The following is a 21,147-nucleotide window of genomic DNA, read 5'->3' as shown; positions in this document are numbered from 1 at the left end:
TTGGAAGGCATGAGATGCGCTGTCCTGAGGTTGGGGGTTCCACGACCACCACCCCCAAGAGGAGAAGGCGGGTGGTGGTGGTCGGGGACTCTCTCCTCCGGGGGACTGAGTCATCTATCTGCCGCCCTGACCGGGAAAACTGAGAAGTCTGCTGCTTGCCAGGGGCTAAGATTCGTGATGTGACGGAGAGACTGCCGAGACTCATCAAGCCCTCGGATCGCTACCCCTTCCTGCTTCTCCACGTGGGCACCAATGATACTGCCAAGAATGACCTTGAGCGGATCACTGCGGACTATGTGGCTCTAGGAAGAAGAATAAAGGAGTTGGAGGCGCAAGTGGTGTTCTCGTCCATCCTCCCCGTGGAAGGAAAAGGCCTAGGTAGGGACCGTCGAATCGTGGAAGTCAACGAATGGCTACGCAGATGGTGTCGGAGAGAAGGCTTTGGTTTCTTTGACCATGGGATGGTGTTCCATGAAGGAGGAGTGCTGGGTAGAGACGGGCTCCATCTTACGAAGAGAGGGAAGAGCATCTTTGCCAGCAGGCTGGCTAACCTAGTGAGGAGGGCTTTAAACTAGGTTCACTGGGGGAAGGAGACCAAAGCCCTGAGGTAAGTGGGAAAGCGGGATACCGGGAGGAAGCACAGGCAGCAATGTCTGTGAGGGGAGGGCTCCTGCCTCATACTGGCAATGAGGGGCGATCAACAGGTTATCTCAAGTGCTTATATACAAATGCACAAAGCCTTGGAAACAAGCAGGGAGAACTGGAGGTCCTGGTGATGTCAAGGAACTATGACGTGATCGGAATAACAGAGACTTGGTGGGATAACTCGTATGACTGGAGTACTGTCATGGATGGTTATAAACTGTTCAGGAAGGACAGGCAGGGCAGAAAAGGTGGGGGAGTAGCACTGTATGTAAGGGAGCAGTATGACTGCTCAGAGCTCCGGTACGAAACTGCAGAAAAACCTGAATGTCTCTGGATTAAGTTTAGAAGTGTGTGCAACAAGAGTGATGTAGTGGTGGGAGTCTGCTATAGACCACCGGACCAGGGGGATGAGGTGGATGAGGCTTTCTTCCGGCAGCTCACGGAAGCTACTAGATCGCATGCCCTGATTCTCATGGGTGACTTTAATTTTCCTGATATCTGCTGGGAGAGCAATACAGCGGTGCATAGACAATCCAGGAAGTTTTTGGAAAGCGTAGGGGACAATTTCCTGGCGCAAGTGCTAGAGGAGCCAACTAGGGGGGGCGCTTTTCTTGACCTGCTGCTCACAAACCGGGTAGAATTAGTGGGGGAAGCAAAAGTGGATGGGAATCTGGGAGGCAGTGACCATGAGTTGGTTGAGTTCAGGATCCTGACGCAGGGAACAAAGGTAAGCAGCAGGATACGGACCCTGGACTTCAGGAAAGCAGACTTCGACTCCCTCAGGGAACGGATGGCCAGGATCCCCTGGGGGACTAACTTGAAGGGGAAAGGAGTCCAGGAGAGCTGGCTGTATTTCAAGGAATCCCTGTTGAGGTTACAGGGACAAACCATCCCGATGAGTCGAAAGAATAGTAAATATGGCAGGCGACCAACTTGGCTTAATGGTGAAATCCTAGCGGATCTTAAACATAAAAAAGAAGCTTACAAGAAGTGGAAGGTTGGACATATGACCAGGGAAGAGTATAAAAATATTGCTCGGGCATGTAGGAATGTTATCAGGAGGGCCAAATCGCACCTGGAGCTGCAGCTAGCCAGAGATGTCAAGAGTAACAAGAAGGGTTTCTTCAGGTATGTTGGCAACAAGAAGAAAGCCAAGGAATGTGTGGGCCCCTTACTGAATGAGGGAGGCAACCTAGTGACAGAGGATGTGGAAAAAGCTAATGTACTCAATGCTTTTTTTGCCTCTGTTTTCACTAACAAGGTCAGCTCTCAGACTGCTGCGCTGGGCATCACAAAATGCGGAAGAGATGGCCAGCCCTCTGTGGAGATAGAGGCGGTTAGGGACTATTTAGAAAAGCTGGACATGCACAAGTCCATGGGGCCGGACGAGTTGCATCCGAGAGTGCTGAAGGAATTGGCGGCTGTGATTGCAGAGCCACTGGCCATTATCTTTGAAAACTCGTGGCGAACCGGGGAAGTCCCGGATGACTGGAAAAAGGCTAATGTAGTGCCAATCTTTAAAAAAGGGAAGAAGGAAGATCCTGGGAACTACAGGCCAGTCAGCCTCACCTCAGTTCCTGGAAAAATCATGGAGCAGGTCCTCAAAGAATCAATCCTGAAGCACTTGCATGAGAGGAAAGTGATCAGGAACAGCCAGCATGGATTCACCAAGGGAAGGTCATGCCTGACTAATCTAATCACCTTTTATGATGAGATTACTGGTTCTGTGGATGAAGGGAAAGCAGTGGATGTATTGTTTCTTGACTTTAGCAAAGCTTTTGACACGGTCTCCCATAGTATTCTTGTCACCAAGTTAAGGAAGTATGGGCTGGATGAATGCACTATAAGGTGGGTAGAAAGCTGGCTAGATTGTCGGGCTCAACGGGTAGTGATCAATGGCTCCATGTCTAGTTGGCAGCCGGTATCAAGTGGAGTGCCCCAAGGGTCGGTCCTGGGGCCGGTTTTATTCAATATCTTCATAAATGATCTGGAGGATGGTGTGGATTGCACTCTCAGCAAATTTGCAGATGATACTAAACTGGGAGGAGTGGTAGATACGCTGGAGGGGAGGGATAGGATACAGAAGGACCTAGACCAATTGGAAGATTGGGCCAAAAGGAATCTGATGAGGTTCAATAAGGATAAGTGCAGGGTCCTGCACTTAGGACGGAAGAACCCAATGCACAGCTACAGACTAGGGACCGAATGGCTAGGCAGCAGTTCTGCGGAAAAGGACCTAGGGGTGACAGTGGACGAGAAGCTGGATATGAGTCAGCAGTGTGCCCTTGTTGCCAAGAAGGCCAATGGCATTTTGGGATGTATAAGTAGGGGCATAGCGAGCAGATCGAGGGACGTGATCATTCCCCTCTATTCGACATTGGTGAGGCCTCATCTGGAGTACTGTGTCCAGTTTTGGGCCCCACACTTCAAGAAGGATGTGGATAAATTGGAGAGAGTCCAGCGAAGGGCAACAAAAATGATTAGGGGACTGGAACACATGAGTTATGAGGAGAGGCTGAGGGAGCTGGGATTGTTTAGCCTGCAGAAGAGAAGAATGAGGGGGGATTTGATAGCTGCTTTCAACTACCTGAAAGGGGGTTCCAAAGAGGATGGCTCTAGACTGTTCTCAATGGTAGCAGATGACAGAACGAGGAGTAATGGTCTCAAGTTGCAGTGGGGGAGGTTTAGATTGGATATTAGGAAAAACTTTTTCACTAAGAGGGTGGTGAAACACTGGAATGCGTTACCTAGGGAGGTGGTAGAATCTCCTTCCTTAGAGGTTTTTAAGGTCAGGCTTGACAAAGCCCTGGCTGGGATGATTTAACTGGGAATTGGTCCTGCTTTGAGCAGGGGGTTGGACTAGATGACCTTCTGGGGTCCCTTCCAACCCTGATATTCTATGATTCTATTCTATGATTCTATGAGTCCAGAGCTAATTGACTACTCGGTTTGCTCTTGCTCCTGCCGAAGGGACCGCAGGCCATAGGCTATGGTGTTTGCTCAGTTCCTGCTTAAAGAGCTCACGGGCTGTAGACTGTTGTCTGTTCAGCCCCCGCCTAAGGGCCCGGACATACAGACTCCTGGGAGAACCTGTTTCTGCCTACGGGCCAGAACTCATTGCTTATCTTGGGGTTCAGCCCCCATTAGGCTTTAGTGTCCGGACTGGCCTAACTTGCTAATTCCCCGAATATTAGGTGCAGATCCCGACAGCAAAGTGAGGCGGTGTGGTCTCCCTCCGGCCCAGAGGGGGAGGGACGACTACCACCTGACTACAGTATATATTAAATTCATTATCATCACTATATGACATTTAATATTTTATATTTGGTGATCATTGCAACCAGAATAAAACAAAATATGTAGCTGTGGTCTGAATCAATATCTTTTCAGAATTTCCGTTCTATGAAAAATTTCAAAATTTTGCCTTTGCGTTCTGATTTGGAACTAAAACCAATTTTGAAATGCTGGAATTTCCCCATGTATTCTGACCAGCTCTAGAACAGACACCCACAAATGGAAAGGGCAGACTTGTGTTACCATGCACTGGACAACACGTAATCCACATGATGTAATCATTACAGGATGGGAAAAAAGGAGCCTTCAGCAGGTGTTGGGAGTTTGCAGACGATGTATATCTTATATGAACTATATTGACTTCCACTGAAGGCATGAGTAAACCCAGCCCATTTCCTCTGCAAAGTGATTCAGCTGGGATCCTCAATCATCTGGTATATAGTGTCCTTCTCAGGCCCTCAGCTTCGATTGCTGTGCTGACCTGTTGCCCCTTGTAGCTGCAAATTTGGTGTTGATCTGTTTACAGTGATGTGCACTGATACAATACAGAAATAAGCTTCATGCTGAAAAGCAGGGTTTGAGAAGTGGGTATTAAAGGCTCCTGAATGGTGTTGATCATGATCTCCCATCCTGGTGTATGCAGGTGAGTAAACAAAAGCAGACAGGTGAGATGAGATGAGATGAAGGAAAGAGGACTGGATTCTCAGCATGGAGACATAATAAGTTTTAACTATATATGTATACATACACACACACACACACAATTTACACATAGACGCCTAGGTATAGATAGTTAGCTAGTTAGTTACATCAGACAGTGCACTGATATACAGGACTATCAGACACTACATATCCATAGCTAGGGATATATCTACAGTACATGATGCTATACAGATACACATAGTTTTCTATAGTCACTTGGCTGTACAACCTCAATGGCATAGCAAGACAGGTGAGAGGTTACATATATATTCACAGTTTTAAAGCTGTAAATCCAGACTCCTCAATAGAGTCGAGCAAAAGTTTTTGGATGAAACGTTTTTGGTCTGAAAAATGCAAACACATTACGCAAATGTGTGACAAATTTGCTGAATTGTTTCGATCAGAAAAAAAACCTAAGCATTTTCTTTCTACATTTTCAAAATAAAATGCTTTAATTTTTCAATTTGAAATGACTTTTCATCATCATTATTTCATCATTATAATATTTAGTCCTGCCTTCAGTGTAGGAGACTGGAGTAGATGACCTCTGGAGAGGTCCCTTCCATTCCTATAATTCTATGATTCATTTCAAATTTTACTTCAATTTTATTACAAAAAGGAAAAGTTAAAAAAACCCTCAAACACAAAATGAAATGTTTCGTTTTGGGTCAAACAAAATGTTTTCTTCAACTTGAAATTTTTTTTTTTTTAAAGTTTTCTGGTTGGCCAAAAAAAAAAAAAAATCTGAGGACACCCCAAAAGGAATTTTTTGTGGGGAGGGAAGATTGGTCAGTAGACTGAAAAATCAGTTATTTTCACAGTGAGGTAAGGTGAGGTGATGTAATTTACCCACTGTCACTCAGCGCCAGAATTCCTGTCTCCCAAGTGCTAGTGGGATACTCTGTCCACTAGGCCACACTGTCTGCCTTAGCGAGAACTCAGAATTCTTAGCCAAAAAGAGGAAAAATCCTTCTTTAGTACCTTAGCAAATGTGTGGTTACCGAAGAACTTCACAGTTGTCACTACGCTCAGTATTGCCAACCCCAAGCATTCAAAAATCATGCTTCAGACCAAAAAAAGTAATGAGATTGGCTTAAAAGACATAAGATTTGAAAAAAAGTAAGTGCATTTTGGGTTCTTTTGATTTGCCTTTTAGTTATTGAGCCTTTACAGGTCTCCTTTTCAGGCTTTTCTTTACAACCACGAGGGCTAGAAATGAAAGCTTTTTAGATTAAAGTTTCAGAGTAACAGCCGTGTTAGTCTGTATTCGCAAAAAGAAAAGGAGTACTTGTGGCACCTTAGAGACTAACCAATTTATTTGAGCATGAGCTTTCGTGAGCTACAGCTCACTTCATCAGATGCATGCCGTGGAAACTGCAGCAGACTTTATTTATACACAGAGAATATGAAAAAATACCTCCTCCCACCCCACTGTCTTGCTGGTAATAGCTTATCTAAAGTGATCATCAGGTGGGCCATTTCCAGCACAAATCCAGGTTTTCTCACCCTCCACCCCCCCACACAAATTCACTCTCCTGCTGGTGATAGCCCATCCAAAGTGACAACTCTTTACACAATGTGCATGATAATAAAGTTGGGCCATTTCCTGCACAAATCCAGGTTCTCTCACCCCCTCACCCCCCTCCCAAAAACCACACACACAAACTCACTATCCTGCTGGTAATAGCTCATCCAAAGTGACCATTAAGTTGTGATTCTCATGTAATCATAATCATATGAGTCCAGGAGCTTGGCCCTTACAAAAAACTCCAGATATTGCTAGAGTTAACAAAACTGCAGGCCGTGGCAACTCTGAACTTCAAAGCAGCTGTGGGAATGCAACTTGAATTCTCCTTCTAAAAGCACAATTCCATACAAATTAAGTTTAAGGAGAATCATGGACTGCTGTAGGGGATGGTGGTTTGGGGCATATTCCAGTGGCGATGATTGCGTGATGTTTTTATTTTGCATTCCATGAACATTGCTTAAATTAGAGTAGTTTTATATTCGTTTTCTTACTAAAATCTTCAGTTTTTGTTGGGTTTCACCCTAATTTCAAAACACGCCAACCCTAAAATATAGAGGCCCTGCTTCTCATTTATACTACACCCCTTTACGTTGCTCTGTCGGTACGAAGGTGCCTGACAGTGAATGCAAATGTAATAAGGCCCCTTTGTGCTGTTTGTAAAGGGACTTTAGGATAAAAGAAAATCAACCCTAGATAGAGTCAATAAAGTATATTCTAAATAGGTCCAATGTTTCTGATTCTCGCCACCAGAGGGCTGTATGACACATATGTAGTAGCCATGCTTGTTCATTACACTACAACTAAAGAAAAGAGTTCCTTTCTCCTGAGCCCTCTCTCATTCAATCTCTCCGAACACACAGCCCTCACCAGCTCCATCTGAGATTTCTGGTTTGCCAGGAATCTGGGAAAACTGAAATAAGTTCAGCCATTGATATTTATAAGACTGGAATGTTAGAAGAATGGCTGTGTATGGTGTATAAACGTTAATACAGCCAAATCAGTCTGGGCTTAAATTGTTAGTTACTGACATTAATGTCTGCTTAGCTGCATTAGAAAAATGAATGTAACATATCTTCGTGCCAGAAGGCTGCTTCACATAATATATTGCTCTGTTGATGGGTTTGAATAGCTTCCTAATATTGATTGGTACAGCGGAGAGAATGGAAAAATAACAACCCGGCTCTTCAATAGGTTATAAAAATAGGAAAGAAGGCAGCTCCACCACCGTGTGGAATTGAACTCCTGTCCTCACAAATGACCCTAACAATGTTTTTAAATCACTGGGCCATTTAAGAAAGAGCTGACACTCCAACAAAACAACTAATTTCTTCATCCGCCATATGTCTTCAGTGCCACATGCCCTCCCCGAGAGAACAGGCAGGAGAAACAATCAATTTGGAGCCCGTCCCTCCAAGCTGTGCTTTTATATTTTGCCCGCTAGCACATAGGAAAGATCTGAGATAGGCCACAGGGCAAGGTTTGGATGGTTTAAGCTCATCAGCTATCTACTGCATGGCTGAGCTTGCTGTCGGGCTGCCTTGGAGCTTAGCTTGGAAATAAGAGCACTTGGTCTGTTGTCTGCTTTCATGCGAGAGGCAGCCCATTTGAGGACTAATGGAAGCCAGGCCATAAGGCTCCAATTCAATAAAGCACGTGCTCATTATATACTATTATTGGTATATGCTTAAGCACGTGCGTATTGCTGTCAACTATGTTTATTATGCAAGTGTCTAAGGGTCAGCCAAGAATGAGGCCCAATTGTGGTAGATGCTGTACAGAGTAGTAGGCAGTCCCTGATCTGAACAGCTGGGGTGGGCAAACTTTTTGGCCCAAGGGCCACATCGGGGTTGCAAAACTGTATGGAGGGCCGGGTAGGGAAGGCTGTGCCTCCCCAAACAGCCTGGCCCCCGCCCCCTGACTTCCCCCCTCTGAATCCCCAACCCATCCAACCGTCGCCCCCTGACCGCCCGCTCCTGGGACCCCGGCCCCTAACCGCCGTCTGGGACGTCACCCCCTATTCAACCCTCCTTGCTCCCTGTCCCCTGACTGCCCCGACCCCTATCCACACCCACACCCCCTGACAGGCCACCCTGGACTCCCACACCTATCCAACCCCCCCTGTTCCCCATCCCCTGATCCCCCTGCCCCAGAACCTCTACCCCATCCAACCACCCCCTGCTCCCTGTCCCCTGACTGCCCGCCGGGACCCGCTGCCCCTTATCCAACCCCCCCTCCCCGCCCCCTTACCATGCCACTCAGAGTGGCAGGAGCTCGCAGCCTCGCCACCCGGCCAGAGCCAGCCATGCCACCGCGCTGCCCGGCAGAGGCAGTGGGCCAGAGCGCTGGCGGCGGGCTGAGGCTTCAGGCGTGGGGGGACAGTAGGGGAGGGGATGTGGTCCGCGGGCCGCAGTTTGCCCACCTCTGGTTTGCAGTCTGAAGAGACCAGACAGAGGCAGGGGAGGGGGAGGGTTGGCACACACCAGCTGAGTGAACAATGGGGTGGTGGCAAACGGCAGGTTAGTGCCACCATTTCGGGAGTGGGGTTTCTTAGGAGGGGATCAGCTAATGGGGGAAATAAAGGGAAGGAGGAGAAAGTGTGGAGTGAAGCTGAGCTTTTGGAGCTTTTGGAGGCTGTGAGGGAGGGGGTGGGCTGGAGCAAACGGCCAACCAGTGCAGGGCAGAGGAATTCGGAGAGTACTGTCCAGAGGTCCCTGCTGTGGCTGCTTCTGCCCCTAATGGCTGGGGTCGCTGGCCTGCTCCTCTCTGCAGATTTCCTCCAAGGCCACATGGCGGGGAGGGGAGGCATCACCTAGTTCCTTGTGCCCCTAAATTGGGGAAGGGAGGTTTCCCCTGCACAGCCCTGGATCCAGAGGGATGCTGCAGACGGGGGATACTTAATCGTAACCTGCGAGTAATGTCAGGGCTTTGCTGAGAAGGGGACCCAAAGTACACACAAATGGGCTGTATCACAGGCCGTAAAGGAGACAGTGTGGTCTGGTGGAGAGGCCACGGCTCGGGGACCTGGCTTCTAATCCCAGGTCTGCTACTGACTTGCTGTGTAGAAGTCATTTTTCCTCCTACCCCTTGTCTATTTAGACTATAAACTCTTTGGGACATGGACTATCTGTGTAGCACAATGGGTGATTCTGTAATGTAAACATCCCGCAAGGCCTGTCATCGTGTTTAAGGCCAGAAGGCACAACCAGATCACCTAGTCTGACCTCCTGTATATCACAGGCTATCAGCACCCCCCAGCACCCACCTACAAAAGCCAACAACTGAAATTAGACCAAAATGTTACACCCCTCAGGAGACCAGATTGGTAAATGTCCTGCTGGCAGATACTGGGAGGGACTGAGGTACATCAGTGCTTGAGGCCTCTGCAATGGTAGGGAATTGATTAATTGAGATATACCGGCCTCCTAATGTCTTTGCTCTTTGAGTAAAGGAATGTGCATGTCTGCAACGGCCAGGATGGCTTTGAAAAAATGTGGGATTGTTTAGAGCCGGAATGAAAAGATGGGAATTTGAATGGATATTTGTGGGGAAAGGATTCTGGTATTTGCTTAGTATAGAAGGAAGAGTGCCTGAGACATAAGCCCTTGTATCAGAGGCCTGGCATGAGGCAGGACCTGCTCACAGAATCTGGCAAGAACAGGGCTGATATTTCAGGTTTCAGAGTAACAGCCGTGTTAGTCTGTATTTGCAAAAAGAAAAGGAGTACTTGTGGCACCTTAGAGACTAACCAATTTATTTGAGCATAAGCTTTCGTGAGCTACAGCTCACTTCATCAGATGATATTGCAGAAATACACATTCCAAAGAAGTGCTAGTCACCGAGCACTTATGCAAACACATCCCGATATTAAGTGGTACCAAAACATCCCCCAAGAATAACAGGTGCACACTGAACCCTCCTAAAAGATAAGGTCAGGATGACAGTACACAATAGAGATGTTTTAATCAAACCAACATGTAAAAGTTTATGGGTGATAACTCGTCATGTCAAGGGGCAGTAACTAACTATGCCAGAAGGGCAGTATGTAACTTGTTTGTATCAGGGTATAAAAATGGATCTCAGAGGAAGTATCTTTGTCTGGCCTAGGGAGGAATGGAAAGTCCTGCCGTTCACTGAGCTGGTCCATTGTTACGGGCATACACATGTTAGTGGTCCTGTAGAGTCTGGGGGATACTAGTACCATGCTTTCTCAACAATAAACGTGGCTGTGTGCCTTCATCCCTTAACGGATCTTGTGGTCATCGAGCAGTTTGCTCGAGGTCCACTGTGCCAGCTGTCTGCGCAGGGCTGGGGCAGCACACAGAGGGAACACACACATGCAGCCAAATATCTTTCAACATCAAACCACATTTAGCTCCAAGAAGAAAAGATGGAGCACTTTTTAACTGAGTCTCATTCTTGGCTAGCACCCATGCTAATCTTCTCTCATTTGTATCATTCCAGTTTTAGGATTGCATGTGTTGGTTACAGTGCACTGAAGAGTTCATAAAAATCCCCCAATCCTGGACAAAATGAGCTGAGCTGTGCCTTCAGCCTCCCATGATCCAACTGCCAGCTTCTCAATGTTTTTAAAGTACAGAAGAAGGTGCTTGCATCTTAGCCTAAGAGTACATTATCTGTTATGATGCCTCTGGCTTTAGATCAAGCAAACTTCAAAAGGTAAGTGTCGCTACACAAAGTGAAGGAGTACTTGTGGCACCTTAGAGACTAACCAATTTATTTGAGCATGAGCTTTCGTGAGCTACAGCTCACTTCATCAGATAGTAACACCCTCTTTTTATAGTGGTTTGGAGCCAGTTAGGTAAAGGTGCAGTGGGGATGTTTGCATAGATGGCTCTCTGGGACCAATTTTGCAGATCAATGGGGATGTTTTTGGCATGCTCCTATGCACTTTTCTTATCCAGCCTGTAAAGTACAGGAGGCTCAGTGGGACGTAATTTAAGCCTCGCAAATTTGCAATGTATCAACATGACGAAACAGACCATTATGTGCTAATCCCTCAAGTCCAAACTATCTGACCCAACACTCAGAAAAAAAGAACAACTCCCAGCCATTGAGGTAAATAGATGAATGCAGAGGAAAACATGTATTTTACGCAGGACAGAATGTAGGCGTGAGGGGATGGCAGGGGCGCAGCTAGTTACCATGGCTATTGTCGTGATGATAGTATATCTTCCTGTGGCACAATAATTTAATCGCTTCCCTTGAGAACACTGATTTCAGGGCTGGATTTATAATTTGCCTTTTAGAAGAACTGGGGCAAGTACGGGCTGAAGATTGATGTGAAAATCAAATCACGCCGTGTGCTCTGTGAAGGTGGAGGAAGCTATGCTCCCCTCACACCTTGTTAATTCTGCCTATTCTGGCAGCCAGAGCTGCTGTAGTATTTCAGGCTCGGAAGCGTCATTCACCCTTCATGGACAACTTCTATCTACAGTAGCTGCAGAAGAGGCATTTAGGCCCCGATTCAGGAAAGCATGTTTATCCAGGGCAGATTCGTAGAGTTCAAGGCCAGAAGGGACCATTCAGTCATCCAGTCTGACCTCACAGGTCATTACATTTCACTCAGTTACCCCTGGACTGAGCCCAATAAGTTGTGTTTGACTGAGGTCTGGTCTACACTACAGACCTATATCGATATAACTAGGTCGCTCAGGGTGTGAAAAATCCACCCCCCTGAGTGACGTAGTTATACCAACCTCACCCCCTGGGTAAACCGTGCTATGTCAGCGGGAGAGCTTCTCCCGCCTCTCCTGGAGGAGGATTCACTGAGCTGACTGGAGAACTCTCTCCCGTCGGCTTAGAGCATCTTCATTAAAGCGCGACAGCAGCGCGGCTGCAAGGGTTCAGCTGTGCTGATGCTGCGTTTTAAGTGTAGACTTGCCCTAAAACATAAAGCTTGTGCCCCACTGGAGTCAATATCAGCCGAAGTCAATGGGACTTAAGTCCAAGGGCTTTCCTGAGTCTGGGTCTTGGTGCTCAGCTTCTACAGTGATGAGTTCTCTCAGTACCAATTAGATTGAAGAGGGCACAGCCTGACCAGTGGCAATGCTTGATTTCACACTATTGTTGTACCCCCCTAAGCTGGCGAGACTCATTCCCAGTGGTGAGAATGTCGTGCATGTCTCCATACTTTCCTAGAGCTGGGTGCTGCCAGGGCATAGTGGTAGCTGCACAAGGACAGGAGCAGAATGGCTTCAGAGCATGTTCAGACTGCTTAACCAGGATACTATATGGTGCCAATTTCGATGGCATTCTTTTTTATGCAGACACCTGACAGCGGTCGACCACCATCGACTTATCTCACCCTGGCCCAGGAGCTATTTGCAATCCAGATAACCTTATTCACATTAGTATTATTTGCATGGCACTCATGTGCCGAGCGCCCATTAGGATCAGGGCCCACTTATGCTGGGTGCTGTAAAATCATGTAGTGCAGAGACAGTCCCTGCTCCAGGACCTGATTCCTATTGAAATCAATGGAACTACTTACAGTGCTTCATCTGCTGATGGGGTTCCTGTCAATCATGTATCCATATGCAAGCATAATTGCATGGATGCCACACTGACCTCAGACTTATCAGTGGAAACTGTATATAGTTGAGGTCTGTTACTGAAATTTCTGTTAATCCAGAACATGTTGCCCCGCTGTCACCAGGGCTCAGCAAACAAACAGATGTGGAACAACTGAAAAGTGCTTTAGTTTTCTCAGGATTAGATGATTCCTAATGTTTGTCTTCTGGAGCCCCTGATCACATAATCTCAATGGGCAGCAGGACGGAGTTTATTCAAAACACAGCGGTTCACATCTGTAGAGATCCTTCATATTCCCAAGTCTGTGCACTAGGTTCCTGTCAAATTAGATATTGATTTTAGAGTTCTTTTTGTTCCCATTCAAGGACTGAAATCATTATGGGCCATTCTGTCCTGGGGATTTTACCGTCTTTCATGGTCCCACCTGAATATTGCACTCTGAGGGTATGTTTACCCTGCAATTAGACACCAGCACCTGGCCTGTGCCAGCTGACTCCGGCTCGTGGGGCTCAGGCTAAGCCGCCATTTAACTGCAGTGTAGACGTTCCGGCTCAGACTGTAGCCCAAGCTCTGGGACCCTCCAACCCTGCAGGGTCCTAGAACGTGGTCACCAGGGTAAGCCCAAATGTCTACATCATAATTATACAGCCACTTAGCCTGAACCCCGTGAGCCCGAGTCGGCTGGCACAGGCCAGCCCTGGGTTTTTAATTACAGTGTAGACATACTCTGACTCATCACATTATTTGTTTTGCCATGGTTCTAAACTTGAGCCAAAGGGAGCCAGGGCATTTTTATGACTATACCCCATCTGTGGAATTGGCAGCCTAATGCAATTAGAAGTGCTCTGTTTGTTACATCCTATAAGGCATGGTTAACGTCAAAGAATCAGAGAAATGGGCTGGAAGGGACCTTGAGAAGTCATCAAGTCCAGCCACCTGCACTGAGGCAAAAGGAAGTAAATTTAAACCACCCTTGACGGGGGATTGTCCAACCTGTTCTTACAAACCTCCCGTGATGGGAATTCCACAACCTCCCTTGGAAGCCACTTCCAGAGCTTAACTACCTTTATGTTAGAAAGATTTTCCAAATAAAGTATCTATCTAAATCTCTCTTGCTGAAGATTAAACCCATTACTTCTTCTCCTACCTTCAGTGGACGTGGAGAACAACTGATTAGTGTCCTCTTAATAACAGCCCTAATGCATCTGAAGACTGTTAGCAGGTCCTCCCTCAGTCTTCTCCTCTCAAGAGTAAAGATGCCCAGTTTTTTAAACCTTTCCTCATAGGTCAGTTTTTCTAAAACTTTATCATTTTTGTTGCTCTCCTCTGGACTCCTTCCACTTTGTCCACATCCTTCCTAAAGTGTGCTGCCCAGAACTGGATACATTACTCCAGCTGAAGCCCCACTAGTGCCGAGTAGAGTAGAACAATTGCCTCCTGTGTCTAATGTACAACCCTCCTTTTAATATACCCCAGAATGTTATCATCCTTTTTTGCAGCTGCATCACATTATGGGCTCATATTCAGTTTATGATCCACTATAACCCCCAGATCCTTTTCAGCAGTACTACTGTCTAGCTTAAATTCCCTATTTAGTAGTACATTTGATTTTTTCCTTCCTAGTACTAAGTGTAATATTAAGGATTGGTCTTTATTGAATTTAATCTGGTTGACTTCAGACCAATTCTCCAATTTGTCAAGGTTGTTTTGAATTCTAATCCTGTTCCCCAACATGCTTGCAACCCCTGCCAGCTTGGTGTCATCTGCAAATTTTATAAGCACACTTTCCACTCCATTACCCAAATGATTAATGAAACACTGAGTAGTGCTGGACCCAGGACAGATCCCATGGGATCCCACTAGCTGCACCTTCCCAGTTTGACAGCAAACTGTTGATTACATTTTGAGTACAGTCTTTCAAGCAGCTGTACAATTACCTTATAATAATTTCATTTAGAACAAATTTCCTGGTTTGCTTATGAGAATGTCATCAGAGACGATGTCAAAAGTCTTACTAAAATCAAGATACATCAAACCTACTGCTTCCCCCTATCCACTAGGCCAGTAACCCTGTCCAAAAATATGTTAATAAACTTAAAATTAGTGGCACAGATTCTGGATCTAGATTTAGATCCAGAAGTCACAGAGTTTATGAGTATTTGGAAACAGGATATTGCTCAGGTCATTAGAGAGGTACTCAAATATCTTGATGATGGGGACTGCAGAAGTACGTATGATAGATAGATAGATATTCAAAGAAAGGGCCAGTCACAACACCTAGGTCCGAATCCAGATCCAGACTTCTTCAAGGTTTGGACCCGCTTGGTTCAGGCCATCTTTCTTGATAATTCTCCAATGGCTAATTAGATTGTACCCTGAACCTTTGAAGGGCTCTTTATCTATACAAGTTGTCTTTATTCTTGTCTAGCAGCTGAGCTCAAAGAGAATCTTCGTTAGCTGCCAGCAGTACAGGGACCTTTATCTTTTTTTAGGCCAGTAACTAGTGGGTGACATAATCGCAAACATCTGATTCCTTTCAATAGAGAATATACATAAACGAATGCATTCGAGCAGCTAGTTTTCTTAGGCTCTCCTGACTCTGAAAGGCTTCTTCCGACGTCCCCTGGAGTCAATGAGAGCCCTTCAATTGAATTTAATGGGCACTGAATTAAGCCCATAGATCACTGGCACTGTAGCTTAGCTGGCTAAAGCAATTACCTATTGAAGAGTGTGGGTTAGAGTCCTAGAGTTGCCCTTCTTAGGGATTCAGATACCAAGGTGCTGAACGTGATGTAAAAATCTGAATAGAACAGAACAGAGCTGGCAGCTTAGCATGAGTCACTGAAATCTCATACTGTACGTGCAAGCAAAACACATATTAAATCACAATGCAAAGCTATCCTTTGCAATATAAAGCACCTGAAAAATATGGCTGAAAGTTGTTTTAGCAGCATTACCATTTACTGATTTTACTTATTTATTTAAGATAAAGAAATGGGAATCTATAGGCCTCTTGGCATTCTTATTCAGCACACCACCATGGGTTTTAACAAATACTTATTCTATTCATTTTTCCTCTCCACCACAGAAAACATAAATGACGCATGGCCACTAGCGTCTCAGATGAGAGGTGCTTGCTGCGGAGCCATATAAGGATTGTTCTTGTTTTCTGTCCATGAAGGTTGTAGTCCCAGCTTCGGGGTTTTTTATGCTAGTGCTTGCACTTCTAATATGTGTCCCTTGGATTTATGTGGATCTCAGTGAGCAACTGCACTGAAGCATCTCATAAGCTTCTGTTTTTTCATTTTGTATTTACAATCAGTAATTACACGCTGTGCATATAACAGAGGATCTAAAGTCAATTGTGCACTTTATATTTTACTGGACACTTATAATTTCAATATCCGTCTATCTCATGAAGTGAATTTAATTGGCATTCCATGCATAAGTAAAAGTATCTTTCTGGGGATGCAACAGTAATCTGTTAGTGACAGTTATGGATACTCTCTCAATGCTAGGTGATACTTTGACCTGAAACAATAAGGAAATATGGAATGATTGATGTTGCACTTTACTGTCTCCTTGGAGAACTGACCTGCAGCCTAAATTTGTTACTTCCACTTCCTACGTTATGAGTCCCAGAGCAACACATTCTCAAATGCTGTTATGCAATCAGATTTGGCTGCAGAGCTTATAAAACAAGAATCCCATTAGAATCATAGCATATTACGGTTGGAAGAGACTTCGGGAGGTCATCTAGTCCAATCCCCTACTTAAAGCAGGACCAACATCAACTAAATCATCCCAGCCAAGGCTTTGTCAAGCCGGGCCTTAAAAACCTCTAAGGATGGAGATTCCACCACCTCCCTAGGTAACCCACACCCCCTCCTAGGTAACCACCCTCCTAGTGAAACAGTATTTCCTAATAGCCAACCTATGCCACAGACTTTCTTGGTAACCTTGGGCAAGTCATGGCATCTCTCTGCATTCATCTCATCTGCAAAATGGTATTAATAATACTTCCTTTGTCCTCCTTGTCTCTTTAGATTGTAAATTCTTCAGGGCATTTACTGTCTCTTACTCTGAGGGGACGTCTACACTCATGGCAGTGTATCGAGTACAGACACTGCACGCCCAGCTAGCAGGGGTATAAATAGCAGTGTAGATGGTTTCAGAGTAGCAGCCGTGTTAGTCTGTATTCGCAAAAAGAAAAGGAGGACTTGTGGCACCTTAGAGACTAAACAATTTATTTGAGCATAAGCTTTCGTGAGCTACAGCTCCCTTCATGGGATGTAGATGGTGACACACAGCTGAGGTGAGTAGACTGCCCTACATGCCTGAACCCTAGAGAATATACCCTGCACAGCTCTCTACACACCCAAGCAGCACCTCCCAAGTTTACTCTGCTATTTTTAACAGTACAACGTCCTGCTGCCTCCCTGCTGCTGGAGACTTTCACTGTGGCGTGTCGTTACACGGGCAGTGTCTGTACTTTACCAGGCGCTCTAAGTGCAGACCTAGTCTGAGTCTGCACCACACTTAGCACAATGGGGCCCTGTTCTCAGCTGGAGCTTCTAGGTAATACCATGGTAAAAATAAATAATAGTTATATTTGTGTTCACCCCAATAGCCTCTCCAGTTTGTCTCCCAAAGGATGTAGTGCAGCTCCAACAAGGGGCTTGAGACACGTGAATCTACCCTGGATAAAACACTAGAACAACAAGTGAGTCCCCCCACCTCCAGGACTCAGAACACAACCGTTAGGGATACCTGCATTGTTCTTCTAAAGTTGTTCAGCCTTGTAACAATGAAATTATGCATCTTACTGTTGAATTCATGGTAATACTGTAACGACAGCAAGCTGCTAAAGAACCTCTCTTCCAAAGTGCTAGACAGATTTCTTAGATTGTAAGTGTGACTCTCTGGTTCAGTGTATTTATATGGGGTCTCCTCTGGTGGCTGGTTCACATAAGAAGATGAGAGTTCTGCTGCTAGGTAATGAAGTTAGCTTAAGTGCTAGAGGTTCATGTTTTAGTGCTGAAGTTTAATCCCCACTGATGATCTATGGTGAGAGATCATTGCATAAGTTCTACATGGCAGGGAGCAAGTCTTCTTCTGTGTTTATACAATTCGCAGCACAATGGGGCCCTGATTTGACTGGGGCCTCTGGGTGCTACTGTACTATACCTCAAATATTAAATAATAATAAGCAAAATCTTGCTGTAATATTCCATATGAAAATGTTTCTAAGGATTTGAGATGGGGTACATAAAACTACACACCGGTGACAAAGGGGTTAAGAGTTGCTGTGGGCAGGGCTGGCCCCACCCCTCTGGCCTTGCCAGTCATGTCAGGGGTGAAGTAAGGGTTTAAAAGCAGGAAGTTCCAGGCAATTGAGGGTCAGCTCTGGGAGAGAGCAGGCAGCAGCTTGACAGCTCCCAAGAGGAACTCCTGAAAAGCTTCAGGGAAACTGCCCTCAAGAAGGTCACACACTGATCCTGCAAAGAGGCAGCAGACGCTGGTATACCGGCCAGGCAGGATAGGTTTGGCAAGCACCAAAGCAAGCCGTTGAGCAGTTGGTACCACTATCTTCAACCCTTCCTGGGGTTGGTGAATCCGGGACTATACTGAAAAGACTTGGGAAGTGAGACCCAGGAGCCCCACGCCCTTCATATGCAGTCAGACTATTCAGCTCAATTTAGTATCACAAGGTATGTCTATACAGCAGCTGGCTCGTGTCAGCTGACTCGGGCTCGTGGGACTCATGCTGTGGGGCTGTAAAATGGTGGTGTAGATGATTAGGCTCAGGTTGGAGCCCGAGTGCTGGGACCCTGCCCCATCCTGGGGTTCCAAAGCTCGGGCTCCAGCCTGAGCCTAAACATCTACTACACCACAGTTCTACAGACCCACAGCCCAAGCCCCCCGAGTCGGCTGACACAGGCCAGCTGCGGGTGTTTCACTGCAGTACAGACATACCTACCGTGAGTCCTGTTTAGGCAGACAGGGGCACCCTATGTGTTTTGCAGCATCCTGACAACAGGAGGTGCCCGCCTGTCATCCAAGAACTGTGGCAGGTTTACACTGATAAGGCTGTAGGTTTGGGATTCAAGGCAAAGATCCCTACCAGGGAGGGAAGAAGAGCAAAATCCACATCATGAGGTACACTAGGATTCTTGCTCCATAGCCCTAATATATATTGGAAATGTTCAGATAACCCCAAGGATAGATTCTGATTCCCTGATTGGGCTCAGCAGTGCCTTACTCCAGGCTCACTGAAGGGAATGAAACTGCTTTTGAAATAAGGTGCTTCTCCATTCTGTTTATCTAAATCAAAAATGTATCTGAGTATGTCACAGTCATGGATGTTTTTATCATCATAATACTGCTGGGAAGAAGGAAAGTGCTAATAACCCCATTTTACAGACACAGGGGGTACGTCTACACTAGAAGCGCTACACCAGCACAGCTGTAGATCTGCAGCCATGCCTCTATAGTGTAGATAGACACTTACTACAGTGTCGGAATGGGTTTTTCCATTGCTGTGGTAAATCCACACCCTCGGGAGGTGGTAGCTAGGTCAGTGGGAGAATTCTTCTGTCCACCTAGTTGCATCTATAGAGAGTGTTAGGTTGACCTAACTACGTTGCACAGGGCATAACATATTTTACAATGCTGAGCAATGTAGCTAGGTCAATCTAATTTTTCGGTGTAGACCCGGCTGAAGTGACTTTCCCTAAAGTCACATGGAGAATCTGTGCAACAGCAGGGAACTGAACCCAGATTTTCCAAGTAACAGATTAACATGCTAACCACTGTACCATCCTTCTTCTGCATTAAAATAGGGCCACCAGAATGTGGCTCTAAAATAGACAGATAACCCTGGCATTTCCATCTGAGGCTTCTGACTCTCCTGCCCCTGTATGTGTTATGACAGCCTTTAACTGCCCTAGAATCATTGAGTTACAAGGGACTGCAAGGCTCATCTAGTCTGACCCCCTGCCAAGATGCAGGATTTGTTGTGTCTAAGCCATCCAAGACAGATGGCTCTCCAGCCTCCCTTTGAAAACGTCCTGAAAACCTCCAGTAAAGGAGCTTCCACAACCTCAGGCATCTGTTCCATTGCCCTAAAGTTCTTACAGTTAGGAAGTTTTTCCTAAGATTTAATTTGAATCTGCTATGCTATGGTTTGAACCCATTGCCTCTTGTCCTGCCTTCTGTGGCAAGACAGAACAACTTTTCTCCATCTTTTTTATGGCAGCCTTTCAAGTATTTGAAGACTGCTATCAATTCCCCCCTTAATTTCCTCCCTCCAAAGGGATAAAAATTTGTCTGATGAAGTGAGCTGTAGCTCACGAAAGCTTATGCTCAAATAAATTGGTTAGTCTCTAAGGTGCCACAAGTACTCCTTTTCTTTTTTTAATGACAGAAAGTTTTTCTACAATTACATTTGCAAACTGGTGCTGGAGGTACAGGCTGGGTTTTTGCAGTGGATGCAAATACAAAGAGTGTGATGCTGGTAAGATTACTTCCAGGTAATTGTTCATAATTTACAGCTCTTTCTCATTCGTTGGTTTTATATTTGCATACTTCAAGCTCTTGAATTCAGTTTACTCGATGGCTTAGGAGAATTTGTTACATGCATTCCAGGGTATTTTCTCCTTAAAGAAATGAAAAATAGGTGACAATCAAAACAAGTTCTGCTTGGGGTTTATTAACTCACATATCAATCAGTCATCCATTAATAATTCTTCTTTGCTTCTCATTCAGCAGAATGAACAAAGATAATTAGTTCCCATCAGCTGTGACCATATTTTCCCAACATATGTGGAAGATAAGGCAGTAACTGTGGAGTTGCACATTCTGAGAGCTGGGTTTTTTAGCTGATTAAGGGAAGGGAACATTTCACCTGTTGTATTCCCTGCTGTCAGTTTGTCTGCATACCTTACTGATGAGGAATATTCCCTTACACACAAATTTTCTTTGGGAAATTTCTCAGATGCATTTTTATGGACCATGACCTATGGCAGGACACCAAGATCCAGGTCTATAAGACAATTGTTGCTTCTACACTCCTCTATGGATGTGAAACCTGGGTGACCTATCAACAGCATTGCAAGAGTTTGGAGAGGTATCACCAACGATGCCCCCGGAAGATCCTTTGCGTCAAGTGGCAAGATCGCCGAACTAACGCCAGCATCCTCGCTGAAGCCAATGTCACCAGCATTGAAGCAATGATCCTCATGCACCAACTTCGCTGGGATGGACATTGTGTGCAGATGCCAGACTCTTGCCTCCCAAAACAAATCCTCTACTCTCAGCTCACCTATGGTCAGAGATCCCATGGTGGTCACGTGAAACGCTGCAAAGGCATACTGAAAGAACATCTTAAGAAAACTGATGTGGACATCACAAGCTGGGAAGAGCAA

Source organism: Lepidochelys kempii, chromosome 2 (assembly GCF_965140285.1).
Source record: "Lepidochelys kempii isolate rLepKem1 chromosome 2, rLepKem1.hap1, whole genome shotgun sequence".
NCBI lineage: Eukaryota > Metazoa > Chordata > Testudines > Cheloniidae > Lepidochelys > Lepidochelys kempii.
This window is presented reverse-complemented; position numbering follows the sequence as displayed.